The following is a 23517-nucleotide window of genomic DNA, read 5'->3' as shown; positions in this document are numbered from 1 at the left end:
CGATTTGATAATTTTTCAAATTGTCGACCACAAAATAATCGGGTTGTTATCTACTTCTTTTGGGGTAACGTTTGACTTTAGCATCAGCATCATCGCTATCATCATTATGAATACTCTTGTCCCCGTCAACGGCAACTTCATTGTCGCCATTTGTTTTATTAATTTGAGGAACTATTTCATCCTCTTCATATGATGGATTTTTATTTTTGAAATTAAACGTCTCTGTGAATTGTACTCATCAGATTCTTTAATTATCTAGGCTGTTTTAATCGTATACCTCTACTGGTTTTAATATTTAATTTGCTCTTTTTTTTAAATTACATTTTCACCCCAAACAAGGCAAATTGCCACTTTGGTGTAGGGGGCTACTATCAGAGGCAACAACTACTGGGGTACTATGTAGGGATTTGGGCAGCAAGGTGTCGGTTCACGTTACACTTGAACTTCTGCACGTCAGTACTGTTGGGGAAGCAGGGTCCTGGAATGGAATTCCAGAGTCTAGCGGTTCTGGGGAAGAAACTATTGGAGTAAAAAGATCTTTTACATCTAGGGATCTCTACAGTGTGGGGGTGGGATTTAGCAGCCTGTCGGGTTTGTCGAGGGTGCACACGTCGTGGGGGCACAAGTGATTGCAGTTCGTCAGAGCATTCACCACTAAAATACTTGTAGAAAAGGCAGAGGGATACAACATTTCGTCGATGGGACAGAGGCTGAAGCTTAGATGCCAGTTTAGGGCCTATCAGGTTTGCGACTCTCTTTTGAACCTTGTCAAGGAGCGAGAGACTAGTAGCAGATGCACCAGCCCAGATGTGGCAGCAATACTCCATACATGGGCGAATGGTGGCCTTATAGAGGTACAGGATACTTTCGGGTGTTAGTAGTTTTCTAGCACGGTAAAGAGAGCCCACCTTTCTTGCAGCGGTCCTGTCAATGCCTTCAATGTAATTGTTCCAACTCATGTTTCCTGTGAACGTTATCTGTAAATGCGAAGCAAGTTGAAACAAATACATGAATTCTGCTTAAATTTGAATCAGAAAGCTTCATATTGGGTTTTAGATAGTATTTTGCTTAAGCACGAGTTGCGTATATATGCAGCATTGCAGCAACCATATATGCGTACGACGGCTAGATGTTTTGGGGGAGTTTTGATTCTATGAGTAGAGATCTTGCCATTTCAAAAGTGTCTGCTACTATCTTTCTGCATTTTGTGAATTAGGGGCCGAGTTTTCATGCTTGATACGATAAAAGTTCAAAGTCTTTATTAGTAAATTCTGTACCATTGTCCAAGCGAATACGGCACCATCAGAGGTGAGGTGCGCCCCGATGTGTTTGGCCCCTGACAGACCACTGACCTCCAACGTTGTGTGTCGTGGATTTTCTGTCAATTTCTTATGGCCGGATCATCATTTTCTCGCAAGCGATTGTCGATAAGAACACACGCGGGTTCACAAAGTAAAAGGATCGAGTAAAACAAACAGGAAAAACACAGACACCAATGTTTCACATATATTTAACGGTTGAACTTGTGAGTGTGTCTGTCTTCACCACGTTCTATCAATGTTACGTTCGTCTGTGAGTCGCAATTATCTGTTTCATTGTCAGCTGTAAAAACTGTCCATCTATGTCGCTATCAACTCCTATCTGTTGCAAATGACAGCTCGATGTCAACTGTCTGTATCTGAAGTCCCCTTACCCCGACTACTTTATGCCGTGTCTGTAACTCATAGCAAACGGTTTTTGATGGGACTACGCTATTTAAATAATATAGTCTTCCATTTTCTTTACTGTTTAAATTTCGGGATTAGAAGAGCGTTTTCCAGAATACAGAAACAAAGTTCACCTTTATTGTTCCTTAGCGAGATTTGAGCATCGCCTCTCTTCAGAACGATATAGTTTACTCGACTGCCGTCGGTTAGTTTTACAAAGTGACTCTGAGGGTTAAAGTTGGGATTAAAATTGATAAAATCAGATTCCTTCGTAATCACATGTGCCGTTACACTACAACCAACAAGAAAGTTGTCACTGTTTGTTGAAGTCTCAAACGTACATGGAAATAAAAATGTATGTTCGCTAACGGAGCTCGCCACATTTTTATTGGAGTGTCCTGTCTATATTGGAAACTTTTGTGATTAGTTCGCCGACAATTATATTAAATAATTTTCATACTTTTCTTAGGAGAAAAATTGTTTTTGGAGAAATTGCGGTTTTTATTCACGGTAAAGGTATAATAAATATTTGTTGTTTTAAAGTGGGTATTTTTTTATTTCATTATATTTGTAGATTCGGTTGTTTCTGTGATCATTTTCTCAATTTCATCGTAATTCCTGAGTGCCCCATTGAATTGCCTAAAAGTCATGGGTTTTTCTTTCTGGGTTATCATGGTGGTAAATTGCTTGAAATCACTCGGCAACCCTTTAAGAACCATGGAGATTAACAGCCTATCACTAATAACTTCGCCAGACATTTTAAATGAATTTGCTGTTGTTTCAGACCTTCTAATCTGTAATCGTCTTGGCTTCCATTCGTTTGAGAGATGCCAGTTCAATATATAAAGACATAATTTTGGTTTTCCTTTCGATAAATAATGCTCTCTTAACATGTTCAATGTTTTGCAGCCATTGTCCAAGGTTTCTCTCATTTCGGTCATCTAAACACTGTATTAATCTGCAAAGACAGTTGCATTCTTTTCAATAAAGTCTCCGTCGTTTCTGCTTTCAAGTTGTGTCTTAATTATTTTGTGTAACTTTTGGATTCGTAAATATTCTAAAAGTTTCACTTAAATTCAAATTTTGATTCTGATCCATCGAAGTAAAGTCTCCCGCTGGGCCCATTACTTCTTGAGTTGTAAGCCATGTTTAGTTTCAGAAATATTTCCAATGTGTAGTTATTCTATACAAATCCTGGAGATGACGAATTCTAAATAGACAGCTGTTCTGTATGAAGTGTAACTTATTGGAGTGCTATTTATAGGAAATAGAGCCGAACAGAGTAGCGATTAAATTGACGTTTATTGAGCATGAAAGCTAGGCCGGTAAGGTTACATCCGGGCCTATACAAAGGGAGTTAATTGGTTTAGTGCATTGTATTACCACAACATACTCCCTGTTTAGTTCATTGTGTGTGTGTGTGTATATATATATATATATATATATATATATATATATATATATAGACTCCGTCAAACAAAAACAAACACAAAACAAAAACACACAAATATACATATATATATATATTTGTGTGTGTTTTTGTGACAGTTCATGTCATTGGTTTGTAGAGTGGGGTCAGTCTTTGTATCGTGAGGGTCTTCTTACAGTTCTGCCAGATTTGGTTTGGAGTGGGCCATACCTGCTTTTATCCCGTTGCTGTTGGTTTCGTTGGTTTGGAACAATAAAAATGAAAACGTCTGAAAAATATTTTTATTTTCTTAATTTTCTAGGTTGTAATTTATATTTAACATTTAGATCGTTGTTCTTGTACAATTTATTTCTGATGATACCTCTGCATATGTCCACACTTATAACAATTGCCTTCTTTTTTGTTATGTTATTCTAAGTAGAAAGATATTTGATATAAATATTAAGGAAGTATTTGATTTTGCAAAATAAAGCTTTTTTAAAATTCGAATACACCTTTACAATAAAATTCAAAATTTGATTCTGTATAAACTTTATTTTAAAAATTTTATTACTTTTATCATTAAACTGAAGAATAGAGTAGGAAGCGTCATTTAGAATAAGACTAGAGATTGCCGCTGAAGTAAAAATCACATTTATTCAAAGGGAACACTTGAATAAAAAGAGAAGTGTTTGGTGGTGATACGTATGTAGGAAAGCGAATGAGGTATCTTGGAGTTACACCTCATCTGATCGCTGCCAACGAAGCACAGGAAAAAATGCGTTTTGTTATGAGAAAATCTATCTAATGAGTGGGAATTTCAAATTACGCAAAAAATTATTACACAGTTATGTAAGTTATTTTTGTGCATGTTCAACGCAAAACCGTAACTCACCATGACGTAAAGACACGTCACTGTAACAGACAAAACATACAGTTATCTTCCTTAAATATGAAGATTACAAACAACTTTGCTCAACTCAGAAAACTTCAATTTTGTGAATATTTTTACTTTATACTTTAAATAAATCTATCCTATATAATAAAAATATGGTTCAAAAGTTTTAAATAAAGATATTGTGTCCTAATATAATGGTGTCAAGATTAACTCATTTGTAACAGGTATGCAAGGACCTGTAATGTAAAGCACATAAGTGAAAACCTCATATTATATATTTCAGAGATAGTTTTAGGTTCTGTATGTTGTTATTTTCTTGTCCTATAGATCACCAGGTCATCTTAGACGATCGCAGATGTCTTTACATTTAAAAATTGTTCTATTACCTATATTGGATTTCTCATAAAAGAAAAGAATAATCAACAAAAATATGTTTTAATTTTAGTATACACTCGCATATTCGTGGCATAAGTTCTTTCCTTGTAAAAACGAGCTATACATTTGCAAGAATTTGTTTTTTCCATATGTATTGCAACATATGTTGTTTCCTGGTAAAATAAAAGGCACATACTTCACAATAATTAAGTTATTCTCCATTGTGCGTTAGCATATGTCGCGCCCTTGCTCGTTTCTGTGTAAAAGAGAAACCACATACTTCATGAGAATATGGTTTCTCTCCAGTATGCGTTAGCATATTTAGCAAGATATGTTGTTTCTGTGTAAAAGTACTGTCACAAACATTAAAAACATATGGTTTCTCTCCAGTATGTGTTCGCATATAATTCACCATATTCGTTTTATTTGTAAAAGTGAAGCCACATATTTCACAAGAATATGGTTTCTCTCTTTTTTTGTTTTATTCTACTTCAGTGTAATTTCTCAGAAATCATGGAGCCCACAACCATGGGCTTATACTCTCTTTTTTGTTTTATTTTACTTCAGTTGAAGTTCTCAGAAAGCAAGGCCCCCCAACCCGTGGCTAACACTTGAACTCTATAAGAGATACATAGATATTCGAATGTTCCATTAAAGTTCTTTATCTCTCAAACACTGATGTATTCGCTCATGACTGACCAAGTCACGTTTTCTTGTAAAAGAAGAGCCACATACTTCACACGAATATGGTTTTTCTCCAGTATGTGTTCGCATATGTTTTAACATGTGTTGTTTCTGTGCAAAAGAGAAGCCACATACTTGACAAGAATATGGTTTTTCACCAGTATGTGTTCGCATATGTGTGACCATGGTGTGTTTCTGTGTAAAAGACGAGCCACATACTTTACAAGAATATGGTTTTTCTCCAGTATGTGTTCGCATATGTTCCCACATGTAAGTTTTCCGTCTAAAAGAAGAGCCACATACTTTACACGAATATGGTTTCTCTCCAGTATGTGTTCGCATATGTCGCAACATGTGTAGCTTCTGTGTAAATGAAGAACCACATACTTCACAACAATATGGTTTCTCTCCAGTATGAGTTCGCATATGTGTTGAAAAATTGTGTTTCTGTGTAAAAGAAGAGCCACATACTTCACAAGAATATGGTTTCTCTCCAGTATGTGTTCGCATATGAATTGTTAAACCTTTTTTACTTGTAATGGAAGAGCCACATACTTTACAAGAATAAGGTTTTTCTCCGGTATCTAACTTAATGTTCATTTTCCAAGTTTAAATATTTACAATTTTTTTAGTTAGATTTGTTTATATTTTTCTAATTTTTTATTTAAATAAACAGAATGAATAAGAAAGATTTCTGTTTAAGTCTTATGTATTTAAAATTTAGTAGATTGTTTTCAATTTGTAATTTTCTCACGTTTAAATAAAATGTTTTATGTAATTGATAATATATAAGAATTACATGCACATATCATAATTTTCAGATCAATCAAAACGGAAAATATATGATAAATCAGTGACTGTTTTTAGATATTTACACCTCAGTTATATGTACCTAATTTTCTGTTTTTTAATTTATAATCCTACAAGACTGACAATTTTGCAGCCCTAATTGAGGATCTCATATAAGTTTTCCCTATTAACTGAAGGCTTTTTCAATAATTTGGATGACTTAAATACTGTATTTATTAAAAGCTCATTAATCATATGCAACTAAAAGTACATTAGTTGTGTGTTTTGAGACAATTATTCCAACTAATGTTTCATTTATTAAGCCTAAGAGTATGGAAAATACATAGTTATTAATAAAATGTTTGTTTTTATATGATCATGAAATACATTTCACATGAAAATGTTTTGCAATATTTTAAACTTCAAATAAATACAGATCGAAGAATATTGAATATATATTTTTAGATTCAGTAAATTTTTGTACATTTGATTATTAATTTTTGTATGTGATTCAATGGAAACATGTTTTCAATGTAAATTATGACATATATACAATTTATTCTCCTCTGTGTGCCAGCTCATAAGAAAACCAAAAGAATACACATCTAATCAATATTGGTTGTGAATTAATTGATGAATACTCAACATATATGATAGATCCAGTGAATGTTTATGCATTTTATAAGATAATATTCGAACCTTACATATTTACATAATGCATATAGATTCTCACAATTTGCTTATAGATAAAAAAAGTTCTGTGTATTTTAATGGATAGTTCGAACAAATCAATCATTTTTGCAACTCATTATTAAAATCTGATATAAATTTTTATTATTCTACTGCATTTATAAAACTGTCAATGAGTATTATTTGCACTTACAACAATTATTTCATGTTTAATAAGAATAGAAAAAATGCCTACTCAGTTTTCTGAGTTTTTTCCATGTATTTTCATAAAATTCTATATTTTAAAAACAAAACTTATATAGTTCAGAAGATATGATTTCTCTTCTTTTCTTGCTTTTAACTTTGTGTAATCTGCATTGTATTGATTGTTGGATATTCTGCAAAATAAAATAAAGACAAATTTCAGTAAATAATACAATTTTATTCACGTTCTTTGCAAAATACTAAGGTGTTAAGGTGTATACATGCTTACAATATGTAGGTATATAGAGGGTTACTTTTTAAATGGATAAACTAAAGATTAATATCTGCATTGTGAGCCTAAGGCACAATTAAATAATCATGCACAATTTTTAAGAAGTTCTCAAATTCATTTTTCATTAAAGTAAAAATATAATCAGGACCTTTGTTGCAATATTTATCCATGCAGAAAATTAATTCTTTTTCATAGACATTAAACAAAATATCCACAAAAGCTTGATTTTTTACATTTAACACATCTTTTTAATTTATAAAATTTTATAGTTCATAAAATAAATGATTCGTTTAGCGAATCAACAATAAATGAATATATAATGTTTGAAAATTCTAAGAAATTTAAGAATATATAAATCACTACTAATACAGGGTGGGCCAAAATAAGGGTTCTATCTTTAAATTTGAATAACTTCCACAAAATAAAAGTTAAACTCACCAAACTTTATGTGTGTGTAGACTGACCTTTCCGAGATTTTTTTGAAATAAACAAAACAAATTTTGGCCGAAAAACACTTCTTAAAACTTACATGAATTTATGAATTTTTAAAAATAGGACCCTTATTTTGGCCCATCCTGTATATAATATTTGAAAATTCTAAATTGAAGAATATATAAATCACTATGAATATATAACGTTTGAAAATTCAAAGAAATTGGAGAATAGATAAATCACTATGAATATATAATGTTTGAAAATTCTAAGAAATTGAAAAATATATAAATCACCATAATTTCTCTGATATGCGATAAAATATAACCAAATAAAAATCATTCATCTTTTTCACAGGAAAAATGGAAATATCTAATATGCAGGTAATAAATTTAGCAATTTTTCCCTTTTCAACTTTTTCATATGTTTTATTAGTTGATATATTTACCTGTAGTTAATAAGTTTTTAACTTAAATTAAAAATGAATGGTTTTAAAGAAATAATGAAAACGTCTCAAATTTATGTAACAGTTATATCCGTATTAATAATAACATTAAGTGGAAAATTAAAAATGTAATAAACAATCATTATTGATGAGAAATATTTTTGTATAATTTAATAAAATATTAAAGAAACATAAATTATAATATTTGTATTTTTATGACTTGATTACTTTATCAAAATTAGTTTTATTTATACACATATACAAATTGCTTATCATTTAATTTTAGATTTTACTTTAGTTAATGAAATTCAAATTTTTTATGAAAATAAGTTTTTGTGTTCGCAATACTAATGACTCGTTTTTTGAAATTTTTGAATGCATGTTTTTACTTTCTTCATCGCAACCAACTGTAAGAGACAAAAACTAGACGTTTCAAATTTATGTAACAGTTTTATCCGTATTGGCAGAGGTTCGTTTGTGTCAGGTATTATGGCTATGGTATCTGTAATAAATATAGGATGTTTTGCGTCTATAAAAACAGCTTCGTTTTGGGAATAATGTTTGGGACGTCCTACTTATGAATAGACAATCACCCAATCTGAAACGTTTTATTGAAGCAGATAATTGAAAGGCTAACAAGAATCTGCCTTTTACAAGAATCAGTTTCTAAATTATAACTTTACTTTCACTTGCAAACTCTATATGTCTGCATTACAATGCCAAGAGTAATCCTCTGAACAGTTTGATTTTGTCGTCCAACATATTGTCTTGCTCAATATAGTGTAGGAGCATTAAAAATAACAAGTGTTTCAGCATGTTCTACTTGTAGAAATACGGCAGCAAGTCATCCCCTTTTCATTCCAATAAATGTCAATAAACGACACTAATGAATGTTGTAAATCCGACTTTTGTTTTTAATGCAAAATTCCATTATTTCTCACTTTACTACTTGCAAACCATGAACATATTTATGGAGACCAACATTCAATTTTCTTCATCAAGCATAATTAACACACGTGCTTAGCTGCTTTCCCAAAATGCCAAGAGTAATCATCTAAACAGTTTTATTTTGCCAAGTCCAACATTGCATTATAGAATAAACAGTGCAGATTTACAGATTTTATGGCCTATCGATGCAAATTATAGTACACCCACAGAAAGAAAATGAACTATGGAGAGTTCATGAAATTCAGCACAGTTCAACAGGAGGATTCCCAAGTTCAAGGTTAAAGGTAAGATCTACCAAACGTTGTGAAAATACTCAAAATAAGAACAATATTTTTTAAATTAAAAAATAAATAGAAAATATAAATACCTATCTCAAAAACTCGGAAATATAACATTGATTTTTTAAAAATTTATCTTAAGTATCAATTCCTAGCTCAAAAAATTAGAAATATAACACTATTATTCTTTTATTTTATATTATTAAAACTTTCATGATTCCATTTTTATTTTCAAAAGTCTTTCGGAGAGTATTAATTTCTTAGCAGAATCTTCATAAAGTTTCTGGGGTTCAAATTCATTGAGCTTACAAAAATTTACAATTCGAAAAAATAAAATTCAAACAATTTAAATAATCATTAAAGAAATCATGAAAATTAAACATTTTATAAATAGAAATAATTACCTTTTATACAAAAATATTTGATTCTTAAACAGTAAGTTTTCTTTAAAAAATCACGAACCTATGCTTAAGAATATCGACAACAGATATAAGAAGTTCAGATTTTTTGTAATAGGTCTGCAAAAAATAATAAATAAAATAATTTTGGTTTAACACAATAAAAAAGCCTTAAAGTATTCTAATTTTTAATTGTTATAAATGTATTCAAAACATTTAAATTTTTTTATTGTATTTTTAACACAAAAAAAATGAATTTTACATTAGTGATATTGCAACTGATCAGAACATTCAGAAAGGTTAATTGCCATACTAAAAAAAATTTACACATGAAAAACATAAAATAAACATCACAATTAAAATAAGCATAAAAATGAAACACACTAAACATTACATAGAATCAATTTAACTTGACAAGTTCACTTCAGATTTTTTGTCTGAAAACATCGGCGAGTACAATGAACTCAAACTTTTGGTCAAGATCAAAGTGTAGTATCTGTTCTTCAGATGTTGCACTTCCATTTCTTGTTCTCTTTCGGTGGAGGAGAAATCCTTCACGACTGAGACAATTTTTATTTTTGTACCTTTTCTCCACGTTAAAAAACGACCCTGGTGTCTAACTCTGTCCCGTGGGGAGGCATAGTAAATAGGTACTTTAACGTAAAATATAATCAATTAGACATGGAAGAAAATCAATTTACCATAGAATAGAATCAATTCAACTTGAAACAAAATCAATTTATCATGAAATAGAATCTATTAAACACAAAAGTGAATCAATTTAACGTAAAATAAAATCAATTAAACATGACATAGAATCAATTTAACTTGACAAGTTCATGGCAAGTACAATAAATTGTTTATAGTAGAAGTTTTATTAAACATGAAATAGTATCAATTTTACATCTGTAACAATCTTTGTTCGTTCAAGTTATCTTCAGAATTCTTGTCTGAAAATATCAGCAAAACAGTAGGAGATGACCTGTCTATGGTAGAAGTTGGGGACAATCTACAGCAAGATAGTTTGTTGTTATCATCATTAATTGTGTAGATGACATCTTCAAAGAATTAAAAAGTATGGAAGTGAAAGAGCAGGTTTATGCAAAGGAACCAATGAATGCCAAGATATTTGTCATCATTTCCTTGGATCTTATTCACAAGATGGTGATTTGTTGTTGACAAATTTTATTTGGCACACATTGACGAGGCCAATAAAATTGACGTTGGAAACCATGGCGGAAAAACTAGAACTCGCTTGATCAGAAGTGACACTTTTTTTACTATGAACTTAAGGAATACTTTTGCAACGTTTCAATCTGTAAGAAGGAGCAAGATAGTGACACAAAAGTGACAGAAAAGAAAAGGCTGAATCTAAGAAAGAGGAATAAAGAGGAAGAAGCAGCTGTGGAAAATATTACCAATAAGTTATTAAAAGATCATTAGTAGAAAACGACGAACAAGAATCTCTTTCAGTAGCCTGAGTATTTAAAGCTGTTCATCTTAGTATATGTTCCTGAGAGAAACGATCGATCCTTACGCCATTTAAAGAATAAAAATAAGAAAAATAAAGATGGAGACATCATTTCAATTTGTTTGAATATTCAGAAGATATAGTCAATTACGACTTAGATGATGAAATATTATTCATGCTGCGTACGTGCCAGATGGAGTACAATGCTTATTTGAATGATAAGGCTTGTAAAGGATCGTCTAAAAACTATAAATTACTAAAAAAAAAAAGCTGCTCAATTTCTTTGATAATTTTTGTTGTTTTTCTGTAACCTTTTTTGCATAACAGACTTTAATAATAAAAATAAAATATTCCATATAAACACTGAAATTTGCTGTTGACAAATTGCATTTAGCACACATTTATAAGACAGATAAAATTTGTCTCAATAAACTTAGTCGTTTGAATGGTGGGAAACTGAGGCTTATTTAAAAAGTACAAAACTTTTTACTATCAGATTTTAATGTTCCATAGGAATAATGTTGTTCTTTTAGGTAAAATCATTCAATTGCAGGTATTCTAATAGTCATCTCTTAATGCATAAGGTAAGAAAAGCTAGGACAGTAAGATAACATTTATTGCTGCTAAGACTAAGCTCCTTTCCTTTAACAATTATAAGGTTTTTCATTCAAACTATCAGCATAACATCAACAGACAACATGAATTGAAACAATTTAATTGCTTTAAAGAAGGTGGGCTCCATCTACAATGCTAGAAAACTACTCACACTTACCAGGATCCTGTATTTCTATAAGGACACGATCGATTGGCATAATATTAATCAAGCTCCATCCCTTGTCCCAGCGTCACAATGTTGCATCAGTTTGGTTCATCTACAATTAGTCTTTCCCTTATAGACAGAATCCTAAAAAGAACTCCCATCGTCCTAATGTTTTTGTAGCCTAATAGATATAATTGTTAGCACATTTGTTGTTGATCTAAAAGAATGTAAACCATATTGCATGTAACTGAGGAAGTTATTTTTGCTGAGGTGCTTGACTACTTCTCTATTTAACAGATTCCAGCAACTTACTTCTGATGCACAGGAGACTGATTCGTCCGTATTGAGGGGGAGATAAACCATCACATGAATTTTTAAATAGAGGTGTTTCTAATGAGGTTTTTCAGGGTATTGGTAAGACAATGCTTACACAGATTTGTAAGTATATGAGCTACTTCTGGTTGATTAATGCGTATTAACCACTACTCTTATGAACCTATCAGAGAGAAATGATTTAATAATTGAAAAAACATTTCTAGCTATACTTTAACTGGAGATTTTGTGGAACAGACCTTTATGCCAGACCCTATCAAATATCAATTGATATGTCAAGTGCAATTGCCCTTGAAAGATATAACTGTTAGTACAACTGCTGTAGATCTAGCAGAATGTAAACTATATTGCATGTCACTGAGGAGGTTATTTTTGCTGAGATGGTGGACTACTCCCCAATTTAACATGGATTCCAGCAACTTCTGATGAACAGGAGACTGATTGTTCTGTACTGAAAGGCAGATAACCGATCACCTAAATTTTTAAGTAGGGACATACTGATGAGGTTTTCCAGGGTGTCCTTAAGACAATGCTTACACAGCTTTTTAAGTATAGGAGCTTGTTCTGGTTAAAGCTTTTTCAGCCCTATAATTTGAATGCTGTCAGGGCCAGTTGTTTTACTGGAATCGAGGTTTTTGATTAGCTTAGCAATATCATGCACAGATATTTGTATATTGCATCGCATGTTTTCTGATACAGGATAAAATATGGGGGTTGGTGGTCTTGGTTGCATAGGGTAGAATTATCTGCAATATTCTTGGCAAAGAGTTTGGCTTTGTTCAATGCTGACGAGAGTACCTAACGTCCATTGCCGATGGTTGGGATAGAACACATGCTTATGTTCAGGACCTCATTTGTTATTTGCCGAACTGGTGGGAACCAAGTAGCTGCTCAACTACTTTAGACTTGATAGACTGAGCATACAACTCTCTGTTTTGTAAGTTGTTCTTGACATCTCTCCATCTATTCAGTGCAGTGCTACATTAATATTTCTCCGCTTGAGCCACAACTACAGTCGCCACAGGAGCAAAATGATAAAGCAGTTTGTCAAAGTCCTCTTTCTAACACTGCAATTATTCATCCGATTTTTAATGATAGTGTGGTCATGCGAATGAATTGTTTAACTGATGGGAATCTTCACGTTGCAGAACAAGATATTTGTCAACACAAATGCATAAAAAATTGCACAAGTTCTCTGGTACACACAAAAATGATCATGATAATTCATTCTGTGGTCACAGCATGGAGGATGTAGTGGGAAAAGAGTTATCGACTAATATGTTGAAATAGTATCTAGATGTTATCTGCCAATTGTACAAGAAGTAGCAGTGAGTTATCCGTCTCTCAAGATTTTATAAGAAGAGATGGAACAAGACGTTTTTGTTTTAAGTTGATCTTAACAATGAATTGTAGAACCACGTCTTCCATATTTACAGGACTTTAGTGTCTTTTGTAAAATATATGAGAAATATTTTTTTTTAAATTGCTAACATCTATGATGTTTTATCTTCATCAAAACTAAAATAAATGCGTTTTTATTACTTAAAATAGAACTTTAAAAAATGGTTATTTTGTTTATATAAAATAATACATTTATACTAAGATAAAAATGTTTATTATATTCTGTGATTCTTAATAAAAACAGAAAACTTATTTAAAATTGGTTGAGTTTCTGAATTTTGGTAATTTTTTAAGTGAAGGGAGAGGCACTGTCTTTTGATTTTTTCATTTGCAAGTATCAGTATTATTCTTACACATTTTTTCCACATTTTCATTTTTAAAAAATTCATATAAACATTAAAAATTTCCTTAACATGTTAAATATCTTATTGTGATGTTTTATGAGCGGGTTTCTAAGGTTTCATTTTAACTGAATCATACTGAAAACCGTTTTTTTTTCATTCATGTATTTTGGACCGTTAGGGATTGTGTAAGAAACTTCAAGGTAAGTTTTTGTTCAATGCGTGTATTTAAATTTAAAAAAAATAAATATTTTTTACTTATTTGAACTCTGCTGTTTCATAAAAATAGAAATTTCGATAGATTTAAATATATGTTGTTCAAATTTTGAAAAAAATAAATATGGGGGCACGCACTAAAAAACAGTATTTCCATTCAAATATTTTACGGAAACTTTTACAATATTATTTTTTATACTATTAATTATTAAATACTTAGTTATTAAATTCTTTTACAAAAATTTCAGTTTTTAAATTCTATCAATATCTCATAGTAATGACGTCAATATTTCACTATCCAATCATTCTTTCAACCGGTGTAATACGACTTATGTCCTATTTTCTTCCTCATACTTTTGTTTCCTTAAAGTGCAAGAGGGCCACAAAATTTATATTGATAATATGAACTTATAATAAAGTTACATCGTGTTATATTTAGGGTGGGTTAATTATTTGGTGAATTTTGGAGGTGCCTACTGCCCTTTAAAAACAAAAGTAAACAATAAAACCAATTAGGGTGATTTCAGGTTTGTGTTACTATACACATATATTCGAAGAAGTTGTCAAAAAACAAATATATAACAAATAAATTCTATCAAAGGCAAGATAAGTTACTCTTCTACCTAACTGGATAATTTTTTAATGTTTTTATTTAATGTAAAATGTTCATTCAGCTCGAAAAACGTGTTTACCGATGTATTGGAAAATTAAAAATGGTGCCCGATTCTCTCTTTGACATGGTAAGTTTGGGAAAAGGAGGTAAAAATAAAAAATCTATACAAAATATGGTTAGAAACTCGTTCAATATATATACATGTGACATGGGCTGACATATATTCGGTAAGTTTCTAACAGTATTTTGTATATTTTTTATTTTTAACTCCTTTTCTCAAACTTACCGTGTCAAAGAGAGAGTCGGGCGCCATTTTTAATTTTCCAATACATCGGTAAACATTGTATGTTTTTCGAGCTGAATAAACATGTTACATTAAATAAAAACACTAAAAAGATATCCAGTTAGGTAGAAATGTAATTTATCTTATCTTTGATAACATTTATTTGTTATATATTTGATTTTTGCCAACTTTTTCGAATCTATGTGTACAGTAATACAAACTCGTGATTTCTATAGAACCATTCCTCGTTTATATGCAATCATGGAATTTAAATTAATCACATTGTTTAACAAATAAAAATAGAAATAATGAAAGATGAAGTTTTAAACTTCATCTTTCATTATTTCTTTGGGTATTTTTTTAGTTTACCTACCCCTCGGCATTCACCTTTAATTTGTCAACTTTTAAAGGTTTTCGGATATGCTGAGAACAAATATTGCATTTATTTTTAGTAGTTAGGAAAAAATGCATAAAAGGGCCCAACGAAGCCAAATGGGCCAAAACATGGCCTCCAAAAAATTCCAGATATTTTTTCGCTTCCCGATATTGAAACAGACAATCTTTTTTTCACTTTCTTAATTACATTCATTCTTTTCACTTTCTTACTAATATGCGCGCACGCACAAAGTCACTTGACATTGCACAAGGTGCATGAATACATAGTGGACATTTTAAAAGACAAGAAATATTTTTTTTTAAATAAAAAGTTTTCACCTCATTTAATAGCAAAAATATTGCTGTCAAAACACCCGCTCCCGCCGGTATTCTACTCGGTAAATGTCGGCGTGTTACTTATGGAAAAACGATTAGTTAAACTGCAGAAGCACCTGTTGAACTACACAAGTTCTATAATTGAATACCCCTCCTTCCAAAAAAACAATGAAAAACATAAAATATGCTTTTGTAAACCGCTCGTTAAAACTTAATTTTTTTTTAGATCAATTAAAAGAAGTTAATACCATGCAAACCTTAAATTTGCAACGGATTTGATTATCAGATTTGTGGCCAGCAACATCGAATATCCCTAAAAAAGAAATTAGTGGTCAGTGTTCTGTTTTAGTGAAAAGTAATATTTATCTTTTAATTTATTTTAATAAATGTTATTCTAAATACTGTTTTTGATTTGTGGTCTTGTCTTTACGTTCTTTTCTTTCGCTCAAGATTTCTTGGAATTTATCCCTACCCCCCTCCAATAAACCTTACTTTTTTTTGCGCCAACGTCGGTGGTGGGGAGGAGGGATTACAGTTACATGTGGCATATTTAGCCTTTTTTGGCGTTTTTTCGTTATTGGAAAACAAGATGGCTGCCATTAAAAATGATGGAGATTACGTTGGATACTGAATGTCTTCACACACGGATGTCGGATAACTGTGTGTTTGTGCAAAAAATGTATGCGATATTCGTTCTCAGCGTACCCGAAAACCTATAGAGTTGACAAATTAAAGGTGAATGCCGAGAGGCCAGTAAACTAAAAATGTACCTTCTTTTTTTTTTTTTTTTTGTTAACCAACGTATTATTTTATTGTTCAATATTTTAAATTTTAAATTATAAAATAAAAATTTTAAATTATAAAATAAAAATTTTAAATTATAGAATAAAACACATTTAATCATTTTAAAACTTTATCTTTCATTATTTCTTTTTTTTTTTAAGCGCTATATACTGGTGTCGACCCACCGTGTCCCTTTTTGTGATAATAGACTTAGTACAACTAAACGGCAAATTTGCTCATTTCTCCATTAAAACAAAGGCAATCATAATGGAAAATAAAGAAAGAACCTTTAACAACAAAAGTAAACAATAAAACCCGATTCTTCGTTTATATGCAATCATGGAATGTTGACTCATTTCTCTATTAAAACAAAGGCAATCATAATGGTTTCGACGCGCCCCTGTAGTAAAACAAAGGGAATCATAATGTAATAAAAAAGAGCTTCAAAATCAATTAAATTAATAAATACTTACTTTTTGTTTAGCAATCTGTTTTTAACAAAGAAACGATTATAAGATGAGTTAATTTAAACGAGACGAGTTTGACGGGTGGAAGTCAACATTTTAAGATGGCGACCGGAAAAACAAGTTCGCAGAAAATTAATTTTTTTTTTCATTTTATTATGATTTAATTTCTTTTTTAAATTTTATTTATTCTTATTTTTTAAATTTTATTTTATTTCATTGTGTGTGTGTGTGTGGTTGTGTGTGTTAAATTACAAATTATTATTTCATTGTTAAAAATTATTGGCGATCACGTATATTAAGTTACTCAAGCCATTACCACGCCATAGGAAATGGACGATGATAGTCCCTATTTACTATGCCTCCCCACGGGACAGAGTTAGACACCAGGGTCGTTTTTTTAATGTGGAGAAAAGGTACCAAAAAAAATTGTCTCAGTCGTGAAGGATTTCTCCTCCACCGAAAGAGAGCAAGAAATAGAAGTGCAGCAATAACAGATACTACACTTTGATCTTGACCAAAAAGTCAATTACAGGTAATCGTGAACAAAGAGAGATCCTGTTTCCTCCGTTTGACTATAGGTGGCGTTACTGTCTGTCCACCCAGTTACGGAAGCAGAAGCACAAAATGTATATAATGACACCCTTGAAATAAAAATAAATGTTTTTCGTTATATTTTAATTTTAAACATGTTTTTTGTTTGTGTGTTTTTTTTGCAAATATATTTAAGTTTTTTTTTTTTTCAAACATATTTACGTTTTTTTTGTTTTTGCAAACATATTTAAGTTTTATTTTTCCAAACATTTACGTTTTGTTGCTGGTTTATTTTCAAACATTTACTTTTTTTTTGTTTTTACGTTTTTTTTTTTTGTTTTTACGTTTTTTTTTGTTTTTTTTTTGTTTTGTTTTTTGCAGGCATAAACTAAATATTTTTGAAATATTTTTCTTTTTGAAAAGTTTGCTTATGCACTTATTGTACCGCGCTATTTTTTTAAATAGTAGTTTCAAGTAAGATTCAGGTTTTACAATATCCTTTTTCAAATATATAAATACTCGCGGAAAAGGTAAAATAAGTGCAGAAAAATTTAAAAAAAGGGGGGGGGGTCAATAAAAAAAAGATAAAAGAAAAAACGTTGATTTTTTTTTTATTATTATAAGAGCGTAAAAAATACTCGCGGAAAAACGGTTGTGCCCATAAATATGTTTAAAAGAAAAATATAGCAAAAACATTTAGTTCATGCTTGCAAAAAAAAGTAAGTAAAAACAAAAAAAAAAAAAACGTAAATGTTTGAAAATAAACCAGCAACAAAATGTAAATGTTTGGAAAAATAAAACTTAAATATGTTTGCAAAATCAAAAACAAAAAAAAAAAACAAAAAAAAAAAACGTAAATATGTTTGAAAAAAAAAGCACAAACAAAAAAATGTTTAAAATTAAAATCTAACAAAAACATTTGTTTTTATTTCAAGGGTGCCATTATACACATTTTGTGCTTCCGTAACTGGGTGGACAGACAGTAACGCCACCTATAGTCAAACGGAGGAAACAGGCTCTCTCTTTGTTCATGATTACCCAATTGCATACTATTGATTGTCCTTTTATTTATTTATTTGGCCGGACGTACACGAATGCTACCTCTCCCTGTAGCGAAATACGCATCGGCTCCGATGTTGTACCTTGTTTGACTGAGGGAGAAGTTATTATTTTTACAAGGAAATAATTTTTGCGTGTGTGGCCTAATTTTATTTTATTTTGTCTTGAAATTTGCGCATGATTTTTGTAATTATGACTTTATCTGTTTTTTTTTTTGTTTTTTTTTGTTTTTTGACGGATATTTAAATTTTTTTTTTTTTTTTTTGCCGGAGTTTATGTAATTATTAACAGGAAAATTTATGAAAGTCAAAGTGGAATTCGCGCTATTTTTAAATATTATTTTCAAGTTTAATTAAAGTTTTACGATGCCTGCGTTCTTTGTTGTTTAAAAATAAAAAATGAAAATTTCCAGTTCGCTTGAACTTTACAGATTGTTTTCTTATTATTGTCATTGTATTCTTTTCTTGTTTTTCTATTTATTTATTTATTTATTGGGCCGGATTTAACAAACAAACAAAATAAAAGCCAAACAAAACAAAAATTTTGGCACTTATGTTAGCGTTATTGTTTTAATGATTTCGTCGAGTAGTTTTTATTTTATTAAAAAAAATAAGAAATACTCATGCACTTATTGAACCGTACTGAAATAATGACATTATTTAAAAGGCCATTCTTAACATGGAGACGTGTTGTGTGTGTACCTATTCTGTACTTTCACCTAACAATTTAATAAGAACAGGTACCTAAAACTTTAATTAAACTGGAAAATACTATTTAAAAAATAGCGCGGATAAATAAGTGTAATAAGCACCAAACACCATTTCACTAGGTGTGTCAGAAATTTCGTGAAAATAGTGAATAATTCCACCCCATCTTTCCAAGCTTATAACTCATCGAAAAATGTAATTCAAGCCCTAATTTTTTTTTCAATTAAAGGAGCAAGGACCAAGGTTTCATAAAAAAAAAACAACGTGTTATTTTTTTTTTTAAGGTTTTAAAATTCGGACTTTACAGGTAAATTTCTAAAAAACTACTTTTTTTTTAAATTTGAATATATTATTTATTGACCTTTTCTCTTCAATTTGTGATATATAAGACTTTGATACATAAATTAATTATTTACTTTTTAATAGACATTTCAAAATGGGAGGCGTGAATTATTCGACCCCCTGTCTTTCCAAGCTTATAACTCCTCGGAAAATGTAATTTAAGCCGTAATTTTTTTTTAAATTAAAGGAGCAAGGACCAAGGTTCCATCACAAAAAAAAAAAAAGAAAAACAAATAACGTTGTTTAAAAGAAAAGGTTTTAAACTTCAAACTTTACAGGTAAAATTCTAAAAAAACACTACGTTTTTTTTTTTTTTTTTTAAATTTGAATATATTATTTATTGACCTTTTCTCTTCAATTTGTGAGTAAATTAATTATTTACTTTTCGGTGAGTAAATTAATTATTTACTTTTTAATAGACACTTAAAAATGGGGGCGTGAATTAAAAAAAACGTTTGTCTAAAATATTATATTCGGTTTGTTGGAAAGAACATAAAATTTCACATTGACCCTGAAAATATCGTAAAAATAGAATCAATAGAAAAATTTTGATAGATTTTTAAAGTTTAAAAATTGAAAAATATTGAGTTCAGAAAATTCATTACTGTTTTTAAAAAAATAGGAAAAATATTTCTATTACTTTTAAAACAACTTTAATAGTTTATTTTGGAAGTATAATCCATAAAAAAATAAACAACCTACTTTTAACAGAGAAATTACGAGGTTTTTATATTTTATTCGCAGTTTTGTGTTAGGGGTGTCAAAAATTCCTACAAAAATTCTGATACACCTACCATTTCACTGTTTCAATCTATGACATTTCATGAGAGGTACGTACACGCTAAAGCTTTGTTTATTTTTGTTTATCGCCACAAGTGCTGATTTTGACTTTCACTAACTTTCCTTTAAAAACCGGTAAAAATATGCGCGCTTGTCGATACAACAATGACCACCACTTATAACATACAGAATTACATTGCTTAAAATGTTGAAAATTAATTATTTGTGGACAATTTAAATGCGATATTCGCCTTCAGCACACCTGAAAACCAATGGGAAACAAGTTTTATAGGTTTTGTAGAATACAGTTACAAATTTCGCCTTTATTATCTTTTAGGGATATTTTAGCGCCGCATCTTTTCAAGACTATCCGTCGGCAAGTTCGACAAAATGACTATGTGGATTAAAGTTTAAATTAAAATGAATAAAATCAGATTCCTTGGTGATAACGTGTGCTCTAGCACCACAGTTTACAAGGAGATTTTTACCGTTTGTGGCATTGCCAAAGTTACATGTGATTAGAAATGTATGTTTTTCCTCAAAGTTCTCAACGTTTTTTACGGAGTCCATTTTAGAGCGTTTATATTGACATTGGAAACTTTTCTGGTTGGGTCGTCCACAATTATAGCAGATAATTTTATTCTTTTTCTTGGGAAAATTACTTTTGGGGAACACCTTGTGGTGAGGTGCGTAATTTGGTGGTGTCTGCTTTCGAGAAGCATTTTGGAACTTCATAATATTGCTGGAGTTATTATTGTCCACGAGCATACGTTTAGTCTATTTGTAACTGCGCAATGCCACTTTAAATTCACTGAAATTTATGGGTTTGTCTTTTGCGATGTAACAGTTGTAAATATTTTAAAATCGACTGGAAGTCTCTTGAGGGTTAGTGATATCAACAAGCTATCGCTTATTATTTCACCTGAGAGTTTTAAGGCATTGGCGGTTGTTTCTGTCCTTATAATGTAGTCGGTAATAGTTTCATCCTCGCTACGTTTCAGAGACGTTAGTTCTGTATATAGTGATATAATTTTCGGTTTCCCTTTTGATAAATAATTTTCTCTTGATATGTACAATGCATTCCGTCCGTCATCCGAGGCGTCTTTTATAATCAGAGACAGACTTCTATCGTCTAAGCATTGAATCAGTTCTGCAAAAACAGTCGGTTCTTTTCGAGAAATCCGGGGTCGTTAGGATTCTCTCTTGGAGATTGTATCACTTTGTGTAGTTTTCGAATCCTTAGATATCCCATAAATTTTACCTGCCACAATTCGAAGTTAAATTCCTATCCGTCAAAGAAAAGACGATGGCTGGGCGCATAACCTGTTACGTGTTGAGATATTATGTTGAACAAAGATGGCGGCGTAGTTCGGATCAGATCCTGAGTGTAATTGGCAGTAACCAAGATGACGGCCAAGAATCAAATGCGGTCCGTGATGTACTAAAGGGCGAACTGATTGAATCCAAAATTCGACAATTTTTATAGTAACTTTAGAAGGTTTTCATTGCAGCTTGTGGTTATAAAAATGATTGGCCAATTCATTGGTCTCATACCCCCCACTAGGAGCCAAAAACAGTTTACAATTATATATTACTAATGCGCGATCAAATGATAAGAGAAGGCCTTCTGACCAGAAAACGACGTCGATAAATTCATCACAACACTAAAAATATACACAATACATGTCGTACCAGAACTAACAACCTACCCCAACCTCGAAAGCAGATTTGTCAAGTTCGCGAAATACATGCTGGACCAGGATGTATTTAAGCAGATGCTCGACTCGGAACAAAACATATCTACCTTTATCCACCTAAAAGTATACCTTTTCACAAGTCAGTTGACCGCATTTCAGCACTTATGCTGAGCCTGGGACTTAGAATAGCGAGAGGATAAAAAAACGGACAGACTTCAAAGACCAACTCGAAAAGGCACTCAGAGAGGCGACTGTCCACATTAAGAGCAAATTCAAGACGGGCAGGAACTCGGAACTATCTGTCGACGGAAGTCCAATGCTCATTAGCCGAAAAGTTGAAGTTTGCAACACAAACATCGACTTCCACCTCATCAGAACGATGGACAATCACTAGACCACAACTGGTTTAGCGTCTGAAGTACAAAGATACTTAGATCGCGGTGTAAAAATTCGACGTCGCCCCTGTTGTAGAACCAATAGTAATACCCCCATCCAGTCTTCCTCCCACGCCCCAACCCCCAAGATGCCGCATTTTTCTATCAAGAACACCACCAGATAGAAAGACACATAACACAACGTGCCAACAAACCCGACTCAATAGACACCCTCGCCCGAACTGAATAAGCAATGCGGGACATTTATTCACTGAGTCCCGTGAAGGTTATCCCACGTGGTTCATGTTAATAAGCCTAGAAAAATCAGGACATGAAAAAATAAAGACAAGGAAATACTTTAAGAATAACAAAATATTGACATTTTATTGAGGGAAAAAGAAAGCATAAGGGTTGGAGAAAGAAGGCAGGAAAGCTGCAAAGTTCAATTATTGAGAAAAAAGTTCATATGTTCAATTTACAAGAGAAAATACAGTTTATATGTTCAATTTACAAGAGAAAATACAGTTTATATGTTCACCAATTCGACTGCCAAAAAATGTCCTTATGGCAAGCACTAAAGGCTTAATTAACACTAGAGAGAGAGTACAGAAATAAGAGAAAATTAGAATAAGAGAACTTACTGCGTAAAACAATGATTTCGTTTTTTTTAACCTTTCTTTTTTTTATCTTTATATATATGTGTATGAGTCCTTTTTTTTACATATATATTTTCTTCACGCCACTCCAAATCGATCTGTCCTCACTTCAGTGACAGAATCCTTGAAAGTTCTTTTGAAAATAATCCTTGAATTTGAAAACTCAATGTTGTTTGGTAAAACCTTCGTTCGTCCTTCTTGTCAGATGAAATTCTCACTGGTTACAACATGGAAAGACATTTCGGGTTCCACACGCTGACATTTAATCGCATCTCGTGCGTCAAGTTTATAGATCAATTCTTCTTAGAATTGATTCTTTCTTTTCTTTTCGAGTCACCAACTTGATTCGACTCTTACTGAAACTCATTATTCATTCCTATGAACAATGAAATAACTTTTACTATTTTTAAGACTTGAATGTCTGAGTAGGACCAGAGCTCGTAACTTGCGTGTTACCCTCGTGGAA

General features: G+C 31.4%; 2 long non-coding RNA genes across 2 annotated transcripts in view; one reads left to right on the top strand and one right to left on the bottom strand.

Annotated features, from left to right (window-relative positions):
• LOC145269801 (uncharacterized) overlaps window positions 1-23517 on the top strand; it is a 122876-nt gene that overhangs the window by 38193 nt on the left and 61166 nt on the right. The window lies entirely within an intron of this gene.
• Window positions 2992-17012, bottom strand: LOC145269804 (uncharacterized). Its single transcript, XR_013865248.1, has 2 exons — window positions 16912-17012; window positions 2992-6927 (listed from the first exon to the last, which is right to left on the bottom strand). It is a non-coding gene; the product is annotated as an uncharacterized LOC145269804 (long non-coding RNA).

The sequence above is a fragment of the Euprymna scolopes genome, chromosome 45 (assembly GCF_053919585.1).
Source record: "Euprymna scolopes isolate OS-2025 chromosome 45, ASM5391958v1, whole genome shotgun sequence".
NCBI classification, from domain to species: domain Eukaryota; kingdom Metazoa; phylum Mollusca; class Cephalopoda; order Sepiida; family Sepiolidae; genus Euprymna; species Euprymna scolopes.
This window is presented reverse-complemented; position numbering and strand designations above follow the sequence as displayed.